At 36.7% G+C, this 24,440-nt stretch overlaps 1 long non-coding RNA gene across 2 annotated transcripts in view; it reads right to left on the bottom strand.

Annotated features, from left to right (window-relative positions):
• Positions 1-24,440, bottom strand: part of LOC134139504 (uncharacterized) — a 37,365-nt gene that overhangs the window by 597 nt on the left and 12,328 nt on the right. The window contains exons 1-2 of one of the 2 annotated variants that reach the window (XR_009958182.1): positions 3,798-3,879; positions 3,513-3,705 (exon numbers count right to left, since the gene is read on the bottom strand). This is a non-coding gene — a long non-coding RNA (uncharacterized LOC134139504). Of the gene's footprint in view, positions 1-3,512; positions 3,706-3,797; positions 3,880-24,440 lie in introns of those variants that run through there. The other variant, XR_009958183.1, reaches the window with a different exon arrangement.

The raw sequence follows: 24,440 nt of genomic DNA on the forward strand, positions 1-24,440 counted from the left end.
TAGTCCTTCTGTTCATTATTTCTTTTTTCTTAGGATTTCTTGCAAATAATACTGTGAGGTGGCCCTCCCTGTAGCTCAGCTACATTCCTTTTATCCTTTTTGTGGTAGTGAATGTAACTACACAGCAGTTGCTCTACTGAGATGTCTGTTCCCATAAGTAAATTCTGAGATATATGTAATCAGTCTTTAGATTTTGTCTGAGAAACTCATATAGGCTCTGGAAAATGTTTTCTTAATTCTATCAAATACTACTCAGCCGTATGATGGTCCTGTGCAGTATAGCTTTATCCACCCTATACAATAGGTACATTGTCCACTTGTTTACTGGTCATTAAAGATGTTCTTTTGGAGTAATTTGGACTTCTCCTCTGAGACACTTTAAACCAAACAAAAGCTTCATTTCTTTCCAGTATGGATACATAATGAGTATCAATAAATAGTATTTCTAGTTCTTCCTGGATTGGAATGATAGTTTGGCCTAATGTTCTCTCCAGCCTTCTCAGCTATGACTGCGATTTCTTCCAGCATTGTCTGCTTTGATAGTTGGGACAATATGCGATAACTAAAACATTATTAAAAGTAATACTAGACAGGGAGAAAGTCTATCCATTTCCTAAAGAAACAAATCAGAATAAAGAAGGCTGCCAGCCAGACTTCACTAACTATCTGGTAACTCTGGAAATTACTCTAGGGCAGAATATGAGAGTTGCTGCTGTTAGGGGTTTTGGAGAGTTACGTTCTGTCCAGGTTGCCTATCTCAGCATGATACTTCTTTATTCTTAAACTACTCTTTTATGCAAAATGTGGTAAAATCAGACTTGGTTCTGATCAATCATAGCCTTCTATTTAGAGGGCCATTTATTTGTTATAATTTGGCAATAAATCTGGAGAATCTGCCAGACACAGGCAGAATGAATGCTAACAGTGGGGTGTATTGAGTGCAGGCACCTGTAATGTAATCTAGGTATGTGTGTGTGCACGTAGTTTGGGCCCCTGCATGTTGAGTGAGTGAATGAGAAAGCTTGATTTGTGCATGACAGTCCTGCTTTTGACACTGATTACTGCTCTGTGTCTGAAAGATGAGGCATCCCTATAAAGCAAGGAATTTTCTCTTTTCAAATAGCAGAAATGTTTACTGGATGCATGGAATTTGGGATTGAGTCATCCCTTCAGGAGAGTTGTCCTCAGCAGTTTTCTACTTCTAGTGCACCTGATCTCCGAAGGAATTCCCTAAAGCAAAGAAGTAGGCTATAATGCAATTTCCTGAAAATTTCCCACTTTTTTATTCTGTCACTGGCTGGAGAGGTTATGGGCACTGACAGCAAGTCTCGACAGCAGTATTTTCTATACCAGTATATCACTGACAGAGCCAAATGGCCCAAGCAGTGACAAATAGAGCCCCTTCATACCTGGAGTTATTCCTCACTGTTTCACTCACTTTTCTATTGTCATGGGGATGCTGTCAACGCCGAGGTTTTAATATAGCAGGGCACTAACACAGCAGTCATAGTTACCCACTTCTAGGTAAAAGGTATTCCTTTCTCTGCCTGCTAAGCAAAGATATAAAGCTTGAAATGTTCTTTTACTCCTGAATTGCCCTTTGTCATTTCTGTCTCTAAAGCTACGGCTTATCTTTTCACATGAAATGCAGAAGTGTCTGAACAGCACCAGAAGACTTGCTGGTAACTTGCCTTGAGGAAATAAACTTTTGTAACTAAACTCCTGGAAAAAGCTCTTTTAGGACAGTTCGAAGTTTATTGCCGTGGTGGGCTACCCTGTGTCTGGAGGATTATTCCTTTGAACTTAGTTCTGCCTTCAGATTTCTCACCATTTTAAACACAGTTGACCTTTAGGCAATGAAATACTGGGTTGAGTTCACATCTTAGTTCTTCACGGTTCTTCCCCCAGAAGGAGACCCTAATCTGTAGGGTTTCAGGTTCTTTTTGATAACTGTTTCAGGCATTCCCTCACAAAAGAATAGACTGAATTTTGCTAAGTTTTTAGCATACCCAAAGAAACATCCATGCTCAGTGTAGGGAGAAAGACAACTTTTAATGATAGCTTCCGGACATATGAGCAAACCTAGGCTATCTGCTATGTCCAAGCAAGCAAAGTTTTCTTTGGAAACATTAGCTCTCTTGTTTCACTATTTCACTCTCCTATTTCTGTATCTATCTCACTATCCACTGGGAGAGATCCTATTAGGACAGATCACACTGGGGTTTAAAATGCACTTACTAGAAAGTGGAATTAAGCTCTTGTATGAGCAATGTAACAATCTCTGTAATAGATTAATAATCAGCCAGTAACAGCTTATATTGCATTATTAACAAACCGCTTGATTTGGTGGGAATTTGGGTCACAGAGGAGTTTTTGAAAAAATAAACTGTTTGCAGCTGCTCTCCTTTGGACAACTTTCCCTCCCCTTCAGTCCCTCTTGTAAAGATTCTTCAGATGGAGCTGCTTTAATTGTGAAGCACCCTTAGCAGCACTGCGAATATATCTAATTCATCATGCACTGTCCTGAAGTGTCATCCTTCTGTAAAGTATAAATAAATTTCTATTTTAAGATATACCACTTACCACTTCCATATAAGGAGAAAATAAATCCCGACACATTTCTGAGAATTGTGACGTATCTTTGGGAGAGCATTGACTGGCTACAGGTTTTGGTCCATAATAAGTTTCTCTCTCAAAATCTTATCAATTCTGCAATTTTCAAAGGCTTTAGAGAATTCATAGCCATAAGAATACGTTTATGAATTTGGACTGATTTCACATGGGAATTGAATTGTTTTATTTAGCTTCTCAGAAGGAAAAAAGAATGGTTTTCTTAGGGAAGCTAAAAAAATCAGAGGCAACTGAAAAAGATAAATAATCTGTTTCCAGCCCGTACTTACTATCAATTTTCATAGTAGAAATACATTTTTGTTTCCATAGATTATATTAATTTAATAAAAAAATTACTCACTTCTACTTGCAATTTTCAAAATTTAAAAATATATTTTCACTAAAGTTTAACACTTACTAGCTTAAGAATAAGCATATTAAAGTATTTGTTTTTACTGGCAAAAATGTCAGAACTAATCATTTGGTAGGACTACAAATTCCATTTGCAAACATATTGTGAAACTTTTGTATAGGTTTATTTTTCAGTAGTATTTGCTGAAATTATCAATCTTAATTCCGAATCTACAGATCATGGGAACAGCTAAGGCAACTGAACATGGTGTGGACAGGTACATAAAAACAGGATTTCAAACTTGTGTCTGCAACCTGGCTTATAAAAATTATATGCACAGTGTCAATGAATTGTGCTTATTTAGCTATTTATTCAATATAAAAAAAGCAGAAAAGTAGCTCATGGCAGATGTAGATCACATGTATAAATGTAGAATTCTCTAGTAAATTAAAAAATTTGCTTTATCTATATATTCATAGTTTTTTGGTGTTCATGCAGCTTAGGACAGACTGTGAGTTATAAACCTGCGAAGATATGTCAGATGTGATACCTTACATCCTCTCGGGTTGCTGAGTTATTTGTGTGGCTGTAAGGAGTGGATCAGACGATCGCGTTTGATGAGGCGGTACCTCCGTGGCTGGTCCTGCTGCTGCTAGAAGGACCTTTGGGATCCTCTGGCTTCTCAGGGGTCAGCAGAGCAATCAGTGTGCCAGGCTCCAGACAGCAAGTCAGACAGCTTCTTTCTGCAAGATGAAAAATGAGATGGCAGAGTTCAGTGATTAAGGCAGCAGTGGTCAAAGAGATTAATGTGACCAGACTGAGACACTAAACTGACCAGACATAATTCACAAACTAGTATTACTCTAGATAACATGACAAACTGTTCTTGCCCAGAGAGATCTATTTTTGATGTACTGGCAGCTGAACAAGAAAACTGGAATTGATAGTCACATAATTTGTTTCCCACTCCCACCCCTCTTAAATTATTTAACAGGGCTCATGGGACAGCATAGAGGCTTAATGCCAACGCTAGTGAAAACTGACCCATTTCAGTTTGCATGTGACTGACAAGATGAATTTTAGAGAAACTGTGGCAAAAGCCTCATGTTTCCCACTGATGAATGCTCTACAATAGATCTCTTACAGACAGCAGATAGGAAATAGAGAGAAAGTTTATAATACAGTGGAAAAGTGGAGAGACGTTTCTAAACCAAATAAATAAATGAATAAAGCACAGCAAAAAGTACACTTTTGTAAATGCAGGTAACAGTGCAGCAAACCTAGCTATCAAAAACCTAGCTTTTTCCCTTGTGTAGCCACCAGGATTCTTATGCAGCTGTACAGCAAACAACACGTCAGTAAATGCAAAGCAAATTCGGGTCTGATCACGTTGACCACAGGTGCAGTGGTAGAACTAGACATAAGATTTTGTATAGATTTATGGAAGTGTGGGTGAACACTTTACACTGAGTTTAAAGTATTGTCATACACCTTTTTTTAACATTGTATGGAAGCTAAATTTGTGTTAATGGTTTTAAAAGATGTGTTTTAGAGTCTTCTGTGGATGACTCCATAGTCAGTACATACATCCATAGAGTGTGTATATACCTTCTTTACTAGCTTCAGACTCAAAATTATGTAATTATTACTGCTCAAGGTTGGGCACAAGCTAATATGACCTGCCTTCACAATTTCTGGGCTGAAACTTGTTGCTGAAGGAACAAATAGATCTCTTCCTATCTGCATAAATCTTAAACAGGAGAAATCATATTTGGTTTTATATCAGTTTAGCTAAATTGGTTCATAATTTAAATCAACATTAGAATGGGTTATAGGTTTCAGAAACAATGGTTTCTTTAAAATACCTGCTCGTGGCTGTGAAGCAGCACTCTAAGGATGTAAGGCCACTATACTTATAAGTGGCTATTGTGAATTAAACTCGGGTGCAGGCCAGTTAAAAATGGTGCCTGTAATCTGCTAAATCTCATTTACGCAAGAATAATAATCTTTTTCCTGAACTGGTGTCGTGTTACCACTATACCGCTTGTTGCCAGCCTGTTTGACTTTTTTCTAAAAAATGTTTTCTAATGGTGGTCTCTGCTTGGAATTAATTGTCCTTTAGGCAAAACGGTGTCTTCCTTCTCTCCTGAGCAGGTAAAGCTGCAAGCACTCTTCAGTAACTGGGCTTAAACATCTTCTGGACAAGTGACAGGAATTAGATGGTAGTACCTGGCAATTAGCTGGTATCAGGTGGCAGCGCCTGAAGTGGTTTCTAAGAGTCAGTTGTGAAATAATTTGAAAGCAAGTGACTTCTGTTTATGCATCTATGTCTGTAAGATATTTTCTTTCTAGTAGAGCTACTCTTCTGCCCACCTTGTATAACTGCAATTGCAAGACTGCAATGTAAAATTCCTTTTTTCTCACCCGTTTTTTAAACGTGGGCTCAGGCTTGCACTAACCATGGCCACATAGTTCCCCTTCAGCTCACAGACACGGAATTCAGGCTTGTTTAGAGCCTAGTCAGACCCCACTCGCATGTGCCTGCAAAACTCTATATAGGATTTAACCCTCATTATGTCAAAGGGGCCCTTTGAATATTCATTTCTTTTCAGAAATAATGGTTCTGAAAGTTCCCAGCATTAGCTATATGGTAACATTTTGCTCCCACTGGTCTCACCTATAAGGATGAAGGTCAGAATCAAGTGGATGAGTTGATTATAGCACAATGTAAAGTCTACTGGCCTATTTTTACCCTTAGAAGGAGCTAGAACCCTCTATTCACATTTTATATTCATTTATGCCTATTTGCTAAGTAATTCTTTTCTTCTTCATCTTTCTATACCCTGACACCTTAATCTTGCTGACATCTTACAATAGTTAATGAGAAGCAGCTTGCTGTCTTTTCGTTGCTCGTTTTCCCTCTCCTAACACTAAGGCATAGGGTGCCAGTTTAGCTTGCAAGACTTGAAAATGTTGTGTTGTACTTTTCTTTTGTAGAATACATATATATTAACATGGCTCAAACTAGGAGCAATAATGACAGCCTTATAAACATGATTACTAGCTGCGATGCAAGTACAGACACTCTCTTGAATATATCACCCAGGTATTATTTTCAGCTCCAGACCTGAAAGCAATTTCCATATTTTATAGACAAAAACATGACACCCAGCTCTAGGAGAGGCACAACTGATCTAATATCTTTGGAAACACAATACTTCTTTTAAATAATATTGTTTTCAGTGATATCTGTAAACTCTGTTATGAGGGTGTTTCGTTAATTCTAGCTCCTCTGAAGTCCATCATCTATTTAAGACACATAAAAACTTTTAATAAGGAAGATCTCTGGCTCCCAAGAGACAGGGCGTTTTAAGAAAACAAACAATTAAACTATTAAGCTAACGCCTATGACTAATGTAATTACAATGAAAAAAAAAAAAAGAGAAGGGATTCAGTTTGTTCCTTGTATATTTTCAATACCTGGATAAAGAAATCGTAATGGTTGGATAAGCCATAGATGTTTGTGCTATGTTAGTGAGAAAGAATGAGTTATCAAGTGGGCAGAGTGTGCTTGGGTAACACTCAACGGAGGCAATTCGTGACTTTTCCTAAGTTTCTATTCATATGCCGAACTCTAACAGGAGCATTAGGAAAACTATTATGCGTATAGTTTTCATCTGGGCATATTTTCTGTATCAGCCACTGCTGAGCTGAAAAGCTATTACCTGAACACCAGCATCCCTGTCCTTTATATGCAAGGATAACTGCTTTATGATTGAAATACTGTTTTGTTTAATAATAATAATAATAATAAATAAATAAAATAACCACAACCCCCCCCAAACCCAGACTCTACAAAGGTAAAGTGAACTACTGTTTTTATATGTGCAGAGAGATTTGTTGGCTTATGTAGGTATACCATATACAAGAATGATTGCCTGCTAGTTCCAGCTAGGAATCGTGCCCACTGATCTAATACCCAGGCTGTGAATTCAACAACCTCTCCCTGCATATCCTTCTGTAAGTCCTGATGAAACGTTATGACTGAACTGTCCCAAACCTGCATACCAGCAGCCATGGCAAACTGAAAATCTGTCCAAAGTCAGGGTCTATGCCAGCGATGGACCTCCTTGACCTCTTTCTGACCTCAGGGCTGGCCAAAACAAGCCAGGATCAGTCAAAATTACGTTAGACAGTGTATCTGTTTCTTCTCAGATTTGACTGGAAAATGTGTTACGCTAATTCATTCTTACTGAGAAGCTGATGGGTGTGTTTTTCTGGTGCTAACTCTTGTCAAATCATTTTTCTGAATCCAATATGTTCAATATCTCTTCTCTCTCAGTATTCCAGTATGGATGAACTCTCACTTGTTTTGTCTACAAGACATGAAGGCTGTCTAAAAATATACACTTTGTGCAGCATTATTCAAAGCTATACCACCTAGAAAAATCAGTTCTCTGATCAAAACCTAGTACTTTTTTCTAAACATAACCTGTTAGTTCAGCTAATTCAAAAACTGCTCTGTGCATGGTGTTTTGTTTTTCTGGAAGTCCGGAAGGAGGGATAATGGAGAAGACATGGATTTCCTGTATAGCACTGATAATATAGATGTCAAATGAGCTAAGACAGAGAAATGCAACATTTAAAAGAAGAGTTTGAATAGCAGCACACATGAAGAAACTGATTCTGCTGTCTGGTGGTTTGAGCTGGATCTTCTGCAGTGCTTTTCTGTTTGCATCTGTCCTTGTTCAAAGTAATAATGTATTTTATGCAGCTATATGTCTCTCATTCCCCCTTGAGTTTCTTTCACTTTTCCTGAGAAACTAAACAGTCAAAAAAGATCTTTGATGAGACAAAACTCTGCCTGATCTGTTCTTCTAAACAGAAATTACCTGGTTCTGAATATCCTGATACCTTTCATTTCCTTCTCAGCAATAGTCCTTATGACTATAAAATATTCCTACACTCATCCCTTTTTTCCTTCTCTTCCCCCTTCCCCCCCACCCCTTTTTTTGTCAGGTTACTGGGTTTGAGAGTCGTAAAGTTCCCTAAAAGAATGGAAATCAACCTAGACATAGCAGAAGTCTTGTTAGCCCAGGGGTGTCTGACAGTTTTTCAGACCCTGAATTTCATTGCAAACATCCCAAACTTACCTCAAAGCATGACAGTGTTTTACACTGACCATCATGATTCCTTGAAAAGCCTAGCATTAGGTAAACTTAGCTAACTTCATGTTTGATCTTACAGATTCAGATGACTTCTGTGGCTCCATAGTACATGTAAAATAAAATTTAAAATCTGTGGTAAGGATGAAGCACTGGCTGAATTGTAGGATGTCGTAGCTGGCTTCAGAAACAAATTCCCACTGAATATGTCATTTATCTACCAAGAAATTATCCCAAACTTTGCCTGGACTAGAATGATTTGTGAGCTTCAAAAGTTGATGAGAAGCCCTACTGTAGATTAGGCATAATTCAAAGCCTCCTTAAAATTCTCTTTTGCTTTTACCCACAGGCTAACTCAATTCTTCTTCCCTCTGGCCACAATGCATGCCACCGAAGGAACAATTTATTTCCTGAATCCATGCTATCTTCAGCAGTTTCAAATAGCTTTAAATTATGTGCAAGTATGTAATTTCTTATTGATATTTCTCCTTTAATGTTACTGAGTGCGTAGGTCTGCACTATCCACTTAGATTTTTTTTTTCCTTAAATACTGGATCTAGATTACTAACACTGTTTGGGCACTTACAGTACTTTCAAAGTAGAAATATTTTTAAAAAGTCCTTGTGATCTTTTCTCCTCAGTCCTGCTTGTAATTTACTTGAGTTTATAAAGCCTTGTAAACTTCCGATACTTTTAATTGCCTGTCTCCTTTAGCGTTATCTTAAAACCTTTTAACATTTCAACTTTACATTCTCCAGGATATGACCTTTAGCTTTCTCTGGAAAGCAATACAAATTTATCTGTCACTAACCTCCTATTTTTTTTTCTTAATGGCCTTATTAATTTATTTCTTGATAGTTTGCTTATCTATATCCAGAATTTCAGAGTGAGGATGAGAGCACCTGGAAGCAAGTACCTGTATGCATACAGATGTGACAGTCCAGGGTACACTTTAATCTGTGGTTCATACCCAGGCTTGCACACACTTCTGTTATTTATGTAGTTGCAACATGCCTCTATTGCGTGGACTACGTCATTGTGTATTTATTACGAAACGTGAAAGAGTGTTACTGTTCAGCAGTTCCTTTTATCATCACGTGGCATTATAATTGCCCTTGACTATTTCCTTGGATTTTTTTACTTACATTTTTCCCCATTATATGGGGACATTCATCCTCAGATGTTTCTCTGAGCATAATTCAGTGTTTAAATCTCCCCATCAGTCCTTGCATTAAAATTCTTTAGACTAGGATTTAGAATTCAGTATTTTTTAAAAGAATGGAGACATTAAAAATGCCTTATTTAAAGTAGGAGTTACTGAAATGTAACTGTTGTTGTTTGATGTTCCTTTTTACTAAATTCAGCTTATGTCTCTTTGTATACATTATATCCTGACCAAAAAGAAATCCCTAACATGTAAATTTTAGGTTTTCTTTCACCCTTGTCAATTCTTTACGTATGAGTTTTCCAGAAAGAAAACCAGCTGACTGTACAAATGAAAATGAAAAAAAAAGCCTAAATAAAAGTATCGTTGAAGAAAATTAACTTCATAAAAAGAGCAGTTCCTCACAAATGCCTCTTACCCCTTTTCCCTGCCCCTAAAATCATCCTTTTGCTTACTGCTACTTTTACATTTCTCCACAAAAAGAGCTTCAAAAGTTGCTATAACATGGAAAAGTGTCAAATCTAATAACACATCTGCTTGGGATAAACTAGTCTTTCTTTCTCTTCAGGAAGGATATATTCTAGTCTTTCTTTTATTAATAATACAAGTTATCTGCAGATAGAGATACTAGAGAGAACTGAAGTTTCTTTTCTGGTTTGAATTCACTTCCTTAAAAAAGGTGAATTCCAGTATTATAGCTGTGTTCAATATGATTAAAATCTCACTTTCTCTACTTCACCCCAATATCATTTGGATTTACCATTCCCTCCTCTTAAATAAATTTTATGTTTCTTATTCTTAGTCATGCGTTATTCCTATGCAGTCATTTCTATTTCTAGCTTCTCATTTACATTTGTCAATCTGACTTTGTCCTTAGATTTAAAGATTTTGCTTCAGTACAGTAATTCATGAGGAGGACTAATGTTCTGACTTAGTGCATCGCAGTAGACTAATACACTCTAACATCTGCTTTCTATCTTTCACTCATCAAATTATACAGAAAAAATAAATTTGCTACTGTTATGGTATGTAAACTTTTCAAAAGCATGTGCATGATTTAGGAGTCCAAGTCTTATTTTCACAAGTGATGAGGCTCCTCTCAGGCCCAGAATTTTTTAACGGTATTAAGAATCTAAAGATTTAGCTGGACTGATATTTCGATTTTATCTAGGTGCCTAACTCATTAATTTCAATGTAGGGAAAATTAGGCACCTGTGTGCTTTTAAGTTTCATACAAGAATCACTCAGATTATTGGGCATTTAAACACCTTTCAATGATCTTGCCTTTGAGAGTTGAAATTTCATAGGTTGCTCAAGCACTTCTGAAATTTCAACCAATTCTCTTTTGATTTAAATGAAAAGTTACTGCACAATATAATTATTTCACTTTCCTCTGCTAAGAAACCTAATCAATTCCTGTTTGTTTATGAAACATTTTAAAAGTAAATCCTATTGATTCTATATAACTTAATTTCAGGTCTTACCAAAAAGCCTTCTTAATGGTTCACAGATGTATTCTCTTCTGATTAATGCCAGTGTGTTCTGGATAACAAGGATAGTATTTGGAGATAAAAAGAAAAGTAATACTGGTGGTGTTATGCGTATTGTATCAAGAGTATACTTCCTCACTGAGTATTATCAGCAAATCAACAACCAAAGCAAAAAATGATTGCAGGTGTAGCAGTGAAATACTTACCATGAAAAGAAGAGAATTATACATTAAAATAAAGCTGCTACAAAACCTACAAATCAGATAAAAGAGCAAGAGCTATAGTTTTGTTCTGTTATCCTTCTCAGGGAGGTCCGTTGTTTTTCAGCTTTGGCAGATGTGTTTCACATGACAAAATACTGCTAACATATGAGTGCATGCCTAGGGAGATGAGGTTCGTGATAGCCAAATGAGTGTGATGTACTGATAAATCAATATAAAAATGAATTACAGAAGCTCTGACACAAGTGTAATCAATCTCAGTTTTGAAGTCATCTTCAAATTACTCACTGCTGCTTAGCAGGCCTTTCACCTGAAGAGAAGAGAGTGGTCATGTTTTCCCTACTCCTTTCCATGACTAGGTTAGCCACACATTGACTCAGGCTTACTTAGTTCCTCCTTTCCCAGCACCAGGATGGAGAGAACAGAGTAGAATAACACTCAGCATTCTGAAAGTTAGTTTTTGTAATCTAGGTTCTGGGTTTGGTTTGGTCTTCTGGTGATAATTCCTACTAGTGAAAACTTCAGAGAATTGTGATTTACTTTTGGTAAGCAAGTGAAATAAAAACAAAATCTTTCAAGTGTTTTGAGAAGTGGGGCAGTATAGAAGCAGTCCTTTCTGCAACCAAAAGTGATCAGACAGCCCTGGCTGTCTGGCTTTAAATGTATTTTTGTTTAAAGTTTCTGTTGAGAGAAACATGTTTCAGTAAATGTCTTATTTAGGTGAAACAGTATGTCTTGTTAAAACTGTGGTTAGTTTAAAAAGTCCTTGCCAGCACTAGTGAGAACACAGAAACTATACCATGTTGTTAGGCTGGTTTGCAGTAAGCTTTTATGTTGTTTAAGCCTTCACCTAAGCTGCATGCTGCTGCTTCGAGCCCAAACCATCAACAAAGCAGAGGAAGAGGTTACAGCTTCTCTTCAGGTCCGTCCTTCCCCTGTCCTGCTACTGCTCTCCTGCTGCTTCCAGTTATTTCTCTCCCTCTCTCCTTGTTATTCAAGCGTTTGGTGCCTGCTAATTGAGCCCCCTGCAGCAGTCTTCCCAGCTTCTGCCCCTGCCTGCTCACTGGGCTTGAACATTGTTCCTCTGCTTGTCAGCTGAAGTACCCAAACTGCTAGAAGCCTGGCACAACTGCCTGCTTTTCCTGCTCTGCTTGGCCTGGGGGGGTTTCTCCCACAGCACAAATTCTGGAGGTGCCTCACAACTCTGCCCAGGCTCTCTGCTTTCCTGTACCTGCTCTTGTTTTGAACTCAGTCGCTCTTAATCCCCAGGAATGCACGCACCGCTGCTTTCCAGCTGGCAAGGAATTTCTCGCTTTCTTCATCTGGTCATATCCCCCATTCCCAAAGGACGTGGCTGGAGCTTGAAAGTGATAATTCATTCCACATGGCCAACAGAGGAAGGTGAGCTAATAGTCAGAGCTCCTTGATACACTTTGGAAAATCACAGCACTTATGACTTTGAAAGCCCTGAATATAGCCATGGTTTATCTCAGAAGCTTGCAGAAATCTCCTAGCGCATGACCCAGTGGGACCAAGGTATCATTTCTTCTCAAACTGGAGAAACAAAATGTAGCACTTTCAACTGAAATGCCTAATTGTGAACATTCAAGTATTAAATATTTTGACAGCTGAAGGAGAAAACATGTCCTGGAAATGTCCAGGATTGTTATTCACAAAGTCATGCAATGAGTAGAAAATCTAGTTACTTTAATACATAAAAAAGTGAAACCTTGCATTTCCTGACAGAATCTAAATAACATCTTTTGTGGAATGGAAAAAGGGCAAGTGAAAAAAATCCTTTCTCAACCATCATTATGTATAGACAAACACTCTTCTTTAAACCGACCTGAATAATGCTTAAGCCAGACAAGCCCTGACTTTAAGGATCTTTGGATGAGGCTGTTAAACATGTAGAAAAAATAGCTTGACATTTCCATGCAATAAATTACCCACTCTGACTTTATGCTCTTCCAATCTTAACCTCCTCGCCTTGCGCACACGCACACACACTGCTTGCTTTGGCTTCCAGCACAAAGAGATGGGTCAGTGTAAGATCTTGTCACCCTCCTCCCCGTTGCAAAACAAAGGGCAAATAAACAGGAACAGAGGCCAGCTTTTATCCATAAACAGTTGCAAGAAAAATGATTTACACGTTCTAGATACCTAGACTAGTTCTGAATGGGATATAACACAAGCACACAAGAGGGAGGATATTTAAACTTTGAGCATCTGATGATGTGTCTTTAGCAGACTTAAGTGTGCTGCTGAGTGGAAAATCTACTTACTTAAAAATATTTTAAAAAAATGAAGCTTTACATTTCATGGCAAAATCTAAATAACATCTTATCTCTCCAGGTGAAAATCATGTCCATTACACTAGAGTGATTAGGTACATCATCCTTTTAGTTTACGTTGTTAGAGTGCTTTTCCTTCAAAGATGTCATTCTCTCTTCCATCAAATTTTCAAAGATTTCTCATGCAGACTCTGTCTCCTCACTCTCACTGCCCTTTCTACATATTTTACTACCAGATATTTTGAAATTGCAGCTGTATTTTGTGAACTGTTTTCCACAGGTTAGAGGAAAATGTATTTATAACGAGTGAATTCTTCATTTTAAAATATATAAAAAGTATTTCTTTATTCAGAAAACTGAACTTGGAACTGCAAGCATATTATTAGAAGCACAGTTAAGCTGTAAAAGCTACTTTAAGTGGCACCTTAAAACTTTTTAAATATAGTATGTTCTCTTTGTGGTTCTGTAAATCACTGGCCTGTTAGAGGTCAAAAGATTGCCATCTAGAAGAAGGTTTCATTCTCTGTGAAGGAAACTGGTAAACCGAAGTCATATAAATAAGCTGTCTGCCTTGAGACCTAGTCATGTGGCAAAAATGTATTTCTTTGTTGTCAAATGCAGAGATGCTAATATGAAGATCGGAGCTATTGTTTTCATGCGTGCTCATGGATAGGACTGTTCTGTTTACTGTGACTGCCTTAGGGTAGTGGGCCGTATACATTCCCCGTGCTGATAACCCTTTCTGCAGAGAGAGAAGAACTCACAGCAGACTGCCTGCCCTGGTCAGGTACATGGAAGAAGGAAGCTTTTCTCAGAGTCAAGAAACTAATTCACTCTGCTTGTTCAAAATTTCCTGGGTTTATAATATTTGACCTTGGGATAAGTACAGCATCCCAATAATGTAATTATGGGATTTTTTTTACCTTTCTGTTTCTTATAGATAGCCTCAGTCTTTAGTCCATTGTAACATAGGCTTTTAGTAAAATTACTAGTGTACCTGTCAAAATGTATGTGTATATGTATACATATATTTCAAAGAACTTTATTGTGAAATACGATATTCAAATGTAAGTTATATAGCATTATAAATATGCTTCTGCGTTAACCTCTAACAAAAGCCTATTAATTAACCTAAGAAATGCTTAAGCAGGGCAGCTGGGACGCGTCACTGCTCAACAGCTTTGGCAATCAGCAACCATATGATTATGATTAAAAAATATAGAAATATAAATGGCTACAATTTGAAACACAGAATTCCAGGTGCTTTTTGAACTCATTTTTAAAGCAGAACTGGAATGGGTGTAAATGCCTGACTTCTGTGAGCCTGGAGGCACATGGGTAGAAGGAACCCTCTCCTAGGCAGCAAATTAATTTATATTTTTAGTCTCTTTTCATACACTAGCAGCTTAATGCTGAAAGAAAGTTTACATTATCTGAGTTGATAGCTAACAGTCAAAGTTGTTCTCTTGTCTGTGTATCTTTCGGTGACTGGGAAACCGATTTATAACAATACATGGATGCACTGAATTAGAAAAGACAGTTTTAGAGCAGTGACATGTCTTTTTTCCTGCAGTGCACATTCCACCGAGATAAGTCGAGTACACTGTATGAGAGCTGTATGCACGTCGAAAGGTTCTCCTGCCCACTCTCGCTGTTTTTCTCCCTTCCTGTTTCCACTTGTCCTTTCGCCTTCTCCAGCTGCAAGAGCAGAGCCTCCCTGCCAGCCCGAGGGCCACGGGGAGGGGCAGCCGGCTCGTTCCTTGATCCTGCCTCTTCCCGGCCTTCGTTAGAAAGGGCACGGCAACTGGGGAGCCCAGATCCCTGCTCCTGAAGCCAGCTAAGCCCATCAGCTCAGCGACACAGACAGCTTTCCCTGCTTTGGAGCTTGGCCACTCAAGATTTTATCCAAACTTCACCCTCGAGCACTTCTATCAGGCTGCAGAGGCTTTGTACTTACACCCAAATTTGCTTTTAGTTCCGTAATTTCCAGGCATCATAAGGTGTTCCCTCAAGGGTACTAACATTTCCTAAATGGCTGTTTTCTAAAATATATTATAAAAAGGTTCCAAAGGTAGTTTCTGTAATAGAATGCACGTACGTATTTATAAATCCAACACTGATTTTCCAGGCTGAGATAAGGCCACTTGCAAACTGGACTTTATACGCAGTATCCATTATTTTACCTAATGTAAGAGCACTGGTGCAATTTAAATAGCAGTGAACTGTGTAATTGTTTTGATTTGCAGAGTTAGAACAATACCTGTTTAAGCACACCCTCCACAACCTTGGACACATTTAACATATTTCTACTGCTAAACCCCTTGTCTTAGCTCCTCCAGAGTGCAAAAGGAAATTTCATTCATACTTTTACAAGATTTCAAACCCCATGAGCAGTGTATGCCTTTCTAGCCTGAACTTCTTTTTATTTTTGATGAACAGAGAAGAAATAAACAAGGAAGAACTGGGAACAGGAGAACCAGGAACAGGAGGATTTCCCGCAAGATGTCACAGCATGCATCTCTTCTCTAACAGGGTGAATCCAGACTGAGTAAGAATGGCTGCTCCTTCCAGCAGGCCTTCATGAAATAACAGTTCAGTGTGCAAAACGCAAAAGAATATCATCCATCCACCCACTCACCCCCCCGAAATATTTTTATGCCAAAGGCAGAAATTTCCGACATAGTCAAAATTGTTACATTCAAGACCGATTTCCTCATGAATGTCTATCTAACTGCATCAATGAATTTAGCCTTTATACATACAAACATAGGCATAGTGATACCTAAGAAAACAATCTTTGGGACCTACCTTCCAAGGGGGGGCCACATCTGCTCACAACTATTTGGAAACATTGCTGGGAATTGTTATAATAAAATAATAAAGCAAAATCTGGGCATAAAAATTGAAAACAGAGACGACCATTTCTCTTGTTTGCCAATGATAAAATTGGAGTTCCTTTAAAAAATCATGAAAAATAACTTAAAAAACAAGTGTAACTTCATTAGCTTCACTGTAAGTTATAGATCATTGTAACTTACAAACATAACTGTTTTATAGATTATTTTAATCTTGTTATATATGTCTCTGTGTGTGTACATATACTTATGCATTTATATGTACAGTAATCATAATGGATTACCTTACTTTTGGTAGCAAATTTACAAAATTACAAAATCAAAAAAATAAGTGTGATTTAGGTAAGGAAAAATGAAAAATCTTTATAAACAACGTTTAAGTTCAATTAAGCAACTGTATTGTATTTTTGGTGAATGAAATTAAAACTGTCTGAGTCAGTCAATATCTTGTTGTTTATATAATGAAACAACAAAAAAAGTTATTATCATCACTGGCATTTAGTTTGATTTGTCACAATAAAGGAAATAATTCACCTTGGAAATTTACTTACAAGAGTTTAGCTGAGAAGCTGTTTCATAACACAACGTAAACAGTTAAGATTATACTTAGTGATAGATTTATTGGAGAGGCTCCAGCCTGATGCAACAACTTCATCATGCAATTAATTTTAGCAAAACATTTCAAGTCCTACTTTTTACTTATATCTATTACAGGTTTTTTTTTTAATTGTCTCATAAGCTCTCTTTTTTTTCTTTTTCTAGGAAGTAAAATAAAAATTTTCAAATCTACAAGAAGGTCTCCATTTGCTGTGTGCTTTTCTCAAAGGAAGTTATCACCTTTTAATCTGCTAGTCATCTCATCCACACAGGAGCAAAGTGCATTTTCAGGTCGGATACCTTTCTTACTAATGAATAAGATGTCGTTGAAAAGCTGAGTTTGAAAGTTATAGTAACAAATATGTATGTGACTTCTCTGTAAATGAGGTACTCATATCTGTACAATACTGAGAGTTGTTTGAACACCTTGTCACCAAGGTGACAAGGTGATGGAGATGAAGTCTTACCGATTTCATGTTTTGTGACAAGGAGGTGGACAGGATGTATTTCTTTCACAAAACGTATCCCTTGGGGATAAATGCATCTGCATACATAGTGAAACGGGGTCATGTATTATTAGGTTTTACAAAAATTTAACTAGTAAAAGATTGACTTCTTAATGGGCTATAGAAGTACAGCTGCAAGGCTGTGAGTCCCTGGACGTTGTAAAGAAAATTCAGCAATATTGTGGGAGTTACTTTTGAATCATGATAACGAAAATACTTTTTTTGGAATTGATCTAGAGTATAAATAACTGATTTTTCAAAAGTAAAGCTTTTATAAATGAAATAAAAAATCATATTCACAGTCTCTCATTTTAACTTTAAAAGAAATCAGTTATTATAATTGAGCTACTAAGACTGAACTGATATTTAAATAATGTGGGTTTTCACAAGTGGATCACTCCAAAGAGAAACCATCAGGTTGGCTTAAGAAGGTACTGGCACTTTGTGGATTTTTTTCCCTATGCAGTATGAGCTTTTTAAAACAACAGCCCATTGCCAGGTTTAACCAATATGTGGACTGAGAAGAACGGAGGAACTGGCTGCTGCCACTGTAGGTCTAAAAGCCCTTCTTTCCTCCTGATCTTTGGCTAGCTTTTATGCTTGTTCAGTTGAAGCCAGCTTATGAGGCATTTTGGCATCAAGGCTGTTTCCACATCGTGGCACTTGTTTCAGTTCTGATCTAAACTTACTCTAACTAAAGGTAGTTCCCTGATTTTCTGCTACTCAAAAATGAAGGGATCCAGGAGTAGTTTATTATACATATTCTTAAAAATGCTGACTTATCAGGTGTGATTTTTCTTTTCATATGAATGTGTTGGTTTTGACATCTGATTAGAAGGAAAGAGGCTCAACACCAAAACACAAAAGCAGCTGTATTTACAGGAGTATCTTAATTTCATGACTTTACTCTGTCTTTCTCAGCTGAGGTGCTGAAACCTGTATCTCCTGCCTGAAGTATGGATTTTATATATATACATACATATATATATATATATATATATGAGATCTGTATACATACTTCCCCATTCAACAATGAAAGTAAATGGCAATCCTTGATATTTTCCACAAATAATTCTTGTGTCTTGGGAAGATGCTTACAAAAAATATGACAGTACATACCTTCTAATAGACTTGACCTCCAAATAGGGTTGAATATTTAATTTTTTGAAGAAGAACGTCATACTTTTAATAAAATACATTTAGACTGGATAAATGTCCAAAACTTTAACATTTCCTGGGTTTCCTTTCCTCACAAAACTAACTAACAAAAGAAAGACCTTTCCAACTAAAGATTTTCTTGACTTGCGGGCTTTTTCCAAATGTTTCACTCCTCTAATCTTGCTCTTTCCTGCTTCAAACTCTTTTATAGCTGGCATGGGATTTAATGAGCCCCACATGTCCTGGCTCTCAGCACAAGCTAGTGCGCAACAGCAGAGCAACCCTGCTACTCTGTGCCTGGTCATGAAAAATGACATTCTTTCTCAGTGCCTTTGTCAAGTCATTTTTTGTTTATACTCTGAGGACCATATTTGCCTATTAGCTGGCCGTGAAAAGGCACGCTGCATTTAGAACACAGCAAATTCTCAGAGCAGTTACAAAGATGGTAGACAAAATAGCGCTTTATTGCTCCATTCTCTCCTGGCTTCCTATGAAATATGATATCAAGATCAAAAGTTTAGACTTGATACAGGCCTCCACAGAAATTACCCGTGTTACCAGAGGATCTACTCTCCTTTGCACAAACATGATTACCAGGGAGAAAGTCACGAGTATGGCACCACTTTGAATGGAAGTGCTTTGGAGAAGCTGATTCATGATCAGACAGTTTTACACCCAGAACATAATGAAACAATCAAGAATCTATTTAATTTTTAAAAGATAAATCTATAGATATATGTATATGTATATATATATCGAGAGAGAGAGAGAGAGAAAGAAATCTATAACTAAAGTACTTTTAAGCCATCTCAGAAAATGAATCACAGTCAGTAGCAGAGAAGCAGCAAAAGCAACTCATCTGAAAAAGCAAAATATATAGAATGTAAGGCATCAAGATGAAATACGGTGACAACTGTGGCAAAAGGAAAGAAAACCCTCACTTCTCAGTGACAATACTGATATGTAGAGTTTTCATGTGGCTTTTTCATAGCTAGGTATTTAGCTATATAGATATTCTCTATTACTTTATTACTCTCTATTACAGTAATTGCTCTTAGCATTTGTATGTCAAAACAACCCTATAAGTCATGTAACAGGCCATGATTCACAGATGTAATTTGACAAAACAGATTGGCCAAGGGAATGGTCAGTGAATTTAATTACTAATTTTTTATACTCAAAAGGATAAGTGGAAATTCATGCTGGATGGGAAGAAAAGTCTACTTAATTGGCAAAGAAGTGTTCATTGTTAGGGACTGTTTAACCAGCACAGACCAGAAGCTAAGCAAACAGTTTAATTTTTTTTTTCTAGGTTTGATCATTTATGGAAATGAGTATCTTATGATTTGTTAGATGATAAGTGAATGTATCAGATACTTCAGTACTAACTTGATAAAAGCTTTTTTTTAAAAAAAAAAAAAAAAACTGCTAACACAGGTGTTGGTTTGGGGAGCTAGTTCCGTTCATATCAGCTGCAAAATGTGTGTACGAGACTTATCTTACATAGCATACATAAGCAAGGCTCATCCAGGAAAATGCTTATGACTGAGAAGTAACTTTACAGCTGCAGCTTTACAGGTGTGGATTTGTTTGTCAGTCTCCATAACTGCTCCATTGCAGAACTGAAGTTATTCACAACATGCAGTTGTGAAAGAAATGGAAGCAGGTTTGGGTTTATATTACATCTAAAATATGTAGCTTAAACTTATTAAAATATTATTTACTTCAAATCTATACTTTCCCCATTGAAAATCTTAGAAGAGAATAGTCATTCTCTGATATACTAATGTACATTGTTAGCTGGAATCTGCATTTGGTTTCTTCAGCTTTTTTCACCTCTTTTTGCAGTTGAATTTCTTCTGGTTAACACTCAGGATAGGCGCTCATCATAACTGAGAACATTTTTTTTCCAGATACTCTGGAAAAAGGACATTGATTAAATGCTAATTATTCTAGACAACATGCATGAAGATTGCACAATACTAAAATAACAGAAGATTTATTTTTCTTCAGAAAGTGGAATGGAAAGGAATAAACATACTCTCTGTCATGAACACAGAGCATCATAAAATCACATCTGGTAGTTAAAAGACTAATAACTGTAAATCGTTAAGATAATGGATACATCAAGCAAAATACTTGACATCTCTTTCTTGAAGTTTGTATGAAGATATTTGCTCTTAAAATTCAGTCTGTTTTTTTTTTCTTTGACTTAGATGCCAAGGCAGAGACGTAGTCGGTGTTTCAGGGTGTTGCCTAGCAGAAGGCACTGTGAGCTGATTTACTAGGCTCCTGGTGGTGTTTTCAGGTTTTCAGTAATTCCATGTTTAAACTCTAAGTGATTCAGAATCACGGAACTGTTTTTAAACGCTCACACTTTGCTATGTATAACTTCTGAAACAAATATTTTTTAATCTTCTAAAAATTTCTATACATAGAATGTTTTTGAGAGCCTCCCCTGAGTCTTTTAACTCTCCTAATACAGCAGAGAGCATTTGCATGTCTACTTCTTAGGCTTCCAAAAGTGAATATATCAGTACAAACTGATCAAAACAGAACTACTTCTGTTCTTATCTAATTCAGTTAAACAGAATTATTAATATATTAACCTCTATTGTATTCTGTTTGCACGTGACCCATTTCAGATGAGCTTCTGCATTTTTACTAAGTAGAGTCAAACAGGAAACCAAGAAGCCAGAAAGGCATGAAGACACTTCTTTTTTCCCTGTAATTGTCCCCACCTTTATTGTGTTTATTTTCCTAAATAAACATTGCTTATTACTTTGGAGCTTTGTCTATGTCTTTCCCCTTCCCTGTATGCTCTTCTTCAAATCAAATCAATCCCTTCCCTTTTCCTAGATCCCATCCTCAGCTCTGTGGTTCTGCTCATGGTGAGATTTTCAAGCTGTGGTAGAGTCTTTTGATGGTTTCCTGTGTAATGTTACTACAGCTTGAAAACACCCTCGATGAAATTAATGTTAACTTTCTTTCACCTAAGATTTTGGCTTTGTCACTTTGATTTTGCAGTCAAAATTTGGTATTTGCTGCTTCTTCATAGATAAGATACTTTTTTTCCTGCTAATCCTTTTTGTGCTATACATTAAATCCCTTTTGCAGTGTATCTTTGAATAATAATAGTGTTATCTTGAAATCAGTGCATGTCTCTGTCTCTCTTTCTTTCTCTCTCTTGCTCACTCTCCCCCCACTTTTTTTTCTTTTTTTTTTAAACTAGGCTTGTTTGTGGAGATTGCAGGCTTTTGAACTCATTATGTTATGATGGATGTGTATGTGAGGAAAGCTAATTTATGTATTCCTTCTCAGTTAGGGGATGTCAGGTTTCAGGAGAGCAAGCAAGCCTTATTCCTACCTTTCTGAGGTATTTGTACCCACAGTGATCATGATTGCTTATGCACTTTCTATTATCATTAGTAAAATTCACTGCTTATGGGGACATGGTAATTCCTCACTGAGCAGCCAAAAATGCTGTGCGAGCAATTTTGCCTTAATAATACAGTCAGTCTTAAAAATGGTATATGCCACATAGCAGGGTGTCTATCCCAACTAGAACTTAAATCCTTAGAACTGAAAACTATAATAAATTAATATTTGGTCTTGGTTTTCAGCATAAAGTAACTTGTTGTGGGGACCTCTTGTTTGAAAGGATGGAGAAAGTTATACATAGCTCTTGTCTGTTAGCAAAGTCAGGATGACTTTACTAGGTTTTGTATGAAAATTTATATAGTTCAAGACTGACTTTCATCTTATTGTATTTTCTTCCTCTTCGAGTAGTTAAGATTCTTATTTTAAAAACACAGTGCATGTATTTGATTTAAAAATGCCAGGCTTTCATGGTTTTATGATTTTAGGAGAACAAATGTATATTAAGATCCACAAGTGATAAAGTTATTGAATTTTTCAAATATATTTGGTTGGTTGCCCCACAAAATAATTATGGTAATGATAAGATGTCACAGAAGTGTGCTCTCTCTTTCACTATGTGTGTATATGTATAATGGCAAAACTACTAATCTCCAGGGTGCTCAGCTTCCATGAAACTCATTTCACAATTTGTCCATTATGGAACATTATGAAAAATAGTTTACCATTTCTCTATTGTGATTTGGGGACACCATAAATTAAAGCCACTAACTTGAAAAGACACAAAGACAAAACTAGTCATTTTCAAAGGCACATGTTTATGAAACCTCCTTCTTATTTCATAAATGTATGAATCATAAATCTCTATAGATATATCATAGTTGAGAACAGAAGTCAGTCATTTTGGCCTCATTCCCACATGGATAGGGCTTTTATAGATTTCTTTTTCTTTCTGTGAAAGACATTCTTGTTGCTGTTACAGTGCAAACATCTATTTCAGGTTTCAAGGGAAAAAAATCTCTTCATAAAAAATGGAGTTGCCTGCAGTTATATCAGGTTATGGCAAATATGACGAAAATGTGGCTCACATCATACACTGAAAGAGTGTATCTCTCATTTCTTTTAATCTGATTAAAAGAGAGACTCGTGTCCCACATGAACTCACTGGTGATAGCAGAACTTGGCCCAGTGCAGCACATTTCAGGAGATGCACTTCACAGAGGCAATCGAGCCAGTTAATATGTACAATACAGATATTACTTATATCCCTTAAACGCAGAAGTACTTCCTTCTGCAGTCTCCTCCTTTTCCTCTTACTCCAGTTAACTGATCGATAAGAGATGACCCTTTCTCTTCACCAAAGCCAAGGAGAGTGCAAGTTCCCACCCAATGCAAACAAATGAAGCCATCCTGAGCTCTCAGGTATAGTACTGAAGCTAGAAGTGTAATTACGAGAATAATGCTTGAAGTACTAGTTATGGATTGTAACCATGTTGAATTATTAATGAATCAGCTGCTATTTGACCTGGATGGATATTGGAAATTGAATATAAACAGAACTTGCTTGAGAGGCTATATAAACAATAACTTCCAAAATCAAATGCTTAAAATATTCTTGGCTGCTGATATGAGACATCCATGTGATCTAGGAGTTTCCTTTAAACTTGATCTAAATTAAGAGAAGGAAGCTTTCACTGAAATTAAACTATTAACTTGCCTGTGCACTTAGATACCTAACTCAAGGGGCCTCTTCCTTCCTGTGGTCAGAACAACAAATGATGTTGAGTTGATCTTCATTAGCTGTAAACAAATGCTCGTGTTAAAGTCAACTCAGGAAAAGGTGAATATTCTTTGGCATCCCTAAATGAACTGATGTGATCTGCAATCTGTATGAATCATTTGTTAAAAAGATCTGAAAATGAAAGAGCCTTATTTTTGTTTCAGACAACAGCAGACCTAGAGAAGTATATGCTATTAGTTTTCATAGCACATATGACAGGTTACATATTACTTAATAGGTAGAAAACCAGTTCAGGTGTTTTATCTAAAGTGATCATAAAGCAAAGCTAACGACTAAAAAACATGAAACTTGTCAAAACACTGATGTTTTCCTAATACATGTTATGTACCTTTATCACTTGGTTTTATAACTTTTAGAATTCATATGACAGATTGGAAAGGATTTTTATTGTTAGCAGTTGAACCATTTCTTATCCAGGTATTTGAACAAAAGATTTGATCTATGCTGTATAAACTTACATAAAATTAACATTTAAGCCACATAGTAAGCACTGTCATGGAGCAACTTGTGTAACTCTTAATGACAATAGCTTATATACTAAATCCACTTATTATTTTTACCACATTTTCCCTTTATCTGTATATTGAATTTCCTTAATGGAAATTACCCATATGCCATACTGTGTATGCTTGATTTATTCTGCATTGGCTTAATAGCTTCATTTTGTGATATAAGACTTTGTAAGGACAAAGCAAAGACCAGTATCTTAGTAGCAGGGATGTCCTAACAAAAGGCAGCCATGAACAACATTTATAAATATTTGGAAGTTGCAGTGCTTACAGAGATTCATTACAAAGTTATTTCTACTAAACGTTTTGCTTCTGTAAAAATTTTATAGATACATATAT

This window comes from Rhea pennata, chromosome 4, assembly GCF_028389875.1.
Source record: "Rhea pennata isolate bPtePen1 chromosome 4, bPtePen1.pri, whole genome shotgun sequence".
In the NCBI taxonomy this organism is placed as follows: Eukaryota; Metazoa; Chordata; class Aves; order Rheiformes; family Rheidae; genus Rhea; species Rhea pennata.